The 2,525-nt window shown below is 43.8% G+C and overlaps 1 protein-coding gene across 1 annotated transcript in view; it reads left to right on the top strand.

Annotated features, from left to right (window-relative positions):
* The window catches only part of LOC107702348 (melatonin receptor type 1A-A-like), a 47,184-nt gene extending 47,109 nt beyond the window's left edge, over positions 1 to 75 (top strand). The window contains exon 4 of the mRNA XM_016504636.1: positions 65 to 75. The gene's annotated coding sequence lies outside the window, so the exon portion shown is untranslated. The remainder of the gene's footprint in view (positions 1 to 64) is intronic.
* The last annotated feature ends 2,450 nt before the right edge of the window (positions 76 to 2,525 follow it).

Here is a 2,525-nt window from a genome sequence, read left to right as displayed (position 1 = left end):
TGTTGAGACTATACTCCAGTCCAGAGCCCCCGCCACTAGGAAACAGTATGCCTTGAAGTGGAAGCTTTTCACTTCATGGTGCGGACAGCGACTGCAGGACCCAGTCAACTGCCCAATTGGTACAGTTCTGGAGTTTCTGCAGGAGCGATTTTCCCAGCAGGGTTATCTCCCTCCACTCTGAAGGTATACGGGGTGGCCTTAGCTGCTTACCATGCCCTTCTGGGTGGTCAATCATTGGGAAGACACCCACTTGTCACTCGTTTCCTCCGTGGCACCCTGAGGCTGAGGCCAGCACAGCGCACTAAGGTGCCCTCATGGAACCTGGCAGTGGTTCTGGAGGGCTTGTGCAATGTCCCCTTTGAACCCCTAGAAGAAGTTCCAGTCAAGTTTCTCACGCTCAAGACTATTTTTCTCCTTGCTATTTCCTCACTTAAAAGGATCGGGGATCTTCAGGCACTTTCTGTTTCGTGCCTGGAATTTGCTCCAGGCATGGTTAGGGCATTCCTTTACCCGAGGGTCGGGTATGTCCCTAAGGTGCCCACTTCTTCGCCAGGGCCCATAGTACTTCAGGCATTCTGTCCTCCTCCGTCCCAGGAAATAGGCCAAGAAAGGCTTAATCTGCTCGGTTCAGTTCGAGCACTGGACGCTTACGCACACAGAGCTGCCCCGTGGCGTAAGGCAGATCAGCTGATTGTTTGTTTTGGTCCGCCCAAGAAAGGTTCTCCGGTGATCAAGCAGACTATGAGTTGGTGGGTGGTCGAGGCCATCTCACTAGCCTACGAGTCCTCTGGCCTCCCGTCACCTATGGGGGTCGGAGCGCACTCGACCAGGAGTATGGCGGCCTCCAAGGCTTTCAACTTGGGTGTTTGTTTTGGTCCGCCCAAGAAAGGTTCTCCGGTGATCAAGCAGACTATGAGTTGGTGGGTGGTCGAGGCCATCTCACTAGCCTACGAGTCCTCTGGCCTCCCGTCACCTAGGGGGGTCAGAGCGCACTCTACCAGGAGTATGGCGGCCTCCAAGGCTTTCAATTTGGGTGTGGCCTTGCAGGACATTTGTGCTGTGGAGGGCTGGTCCTCTCCACAGACTTTTGTCCGCTTCTATAACCTGGACCTGGCATTTCTCGTTCCCAAAGCGTTTCTCGACGCAGCACGAGTTCCTAAAGGGAAAACTCCCTAGGTTACGTATACGTAACCATGGTTCCCCGAGGGAACGAGACGCTGCGTCTCCTTGCCATACTCCTTGCATCCCTGCAGGCGGTACTTTATCGAAGCTAACTTGCGCTCTGCCGGATGCGCTTTTATACTTCCTGGTTGCTCACATCACCCCGCTCGTGGCGTCTTGCTGCTCCATTGGACTTATTTTACATGTGCTTCAGAACGCGGTCATGCAGGGGCGTTCCCAAAGCATTTCTAGACATAAAAGATCTATAAACGTAAGTAACCTGTGAAAGTGAACCTTAATGTAAAGTGAACACCTGTGAACCATTTATTAATGAGTTACAAATGTTAATAAACTGAGAAAGCGAACCTTAATGTAAAGTGAACACCTGTGAATCATTTATTAATGATCTATAAACGTTAGTAACCTGTGAAAGCGAACCTTAATGTAAAGTGAACACCTGTGAACTTTTTAATTTTAATTTAATTAATTTTACGGGTCAGCTAACTGTGAGGTGACTCTGCAGAGTATATTGTTCAAGTGTTTATATGTGTAATCGCTTTGTTAGTTTAATTAATTTGTTACCATACAAATAAATAACCGCTCTGGCGCTCCCGCGGATGGTTCGCTCGCGCGCAGGTTAACGTGACTGCAAGTGTGGATGAACAAATACTGAAGTTATAGTGGGCTTTATCATGATATCAAAAAATAATTACTGTTTGCTTATTAATATGATAATGTTCTGTAACTGTGCTTTCAGTCATTGAATTAATTATTTACTCAAAACTGTTAAATTAGATAAAATATAAATATGTATATTTTTGGTGCTTAGTTATAATTTGATGGACTACTTTATTGTGTTTCTGAATTGTTTAATGTGAGTTTACTTGTATAAGCCACTTTCCATGTGCAGTTATGCTCAGTAATGTTGTTTAAGTAGTTTTGTTTACTGGTATAGTGCATCAATAATAAAATACATTTAACAGAGAAAAAAACTTTCTGTGTGTGCAGTAATAATTAATAAATGATTAGTGTGTCCACTTTACTTTAAAGTTCACTTTCACAGGTTAGTGATGTTCATAACTTATTGATAAATGGTTCACCGGTGTTCACTTTTAAGGTTCGCTTTCACAGGTTACTAACATTTGTAATTTTTTAATAAATGGTTCACAGGTATTCACTTTACATTAAGGTTCACTTTCACAGGTTACTAACATTTATAGATCATTAATAAATGGTTCACAGGTGATCACTTTACATTAAGGTTCATTTTTAGACGTTATTAACATTTATAACTAACTAATAACTCGTTCACAGGTGTTCACTTTACATTAAGGTTCACTTTCACATGTTACTAACATTTATAG

Source organism: Sinocyclocheilus anshuiensis, unplaced genomic scaffold, assembly GCF_001515605.1.
Source record: "Sinocyclocheilus anshuiensis isolate Anshui unplaced genomic scaffold, SAMN03320099.WGS_v1.1 scaffold86, whole genome shotgun sequence".
Classification (NCBI taxonomy): Eukaryota; Metazoa; Chordata; class Actinopteri; order Cypriniformes; family Cyprinidae; genus Sinocyclocheilus; species Sinocyclocheilus anshuiensis.
Note: the sequence above shows the minus strand (reverse complement) of the source record. Positions and strands in the feature narration are given on the sequence as shown.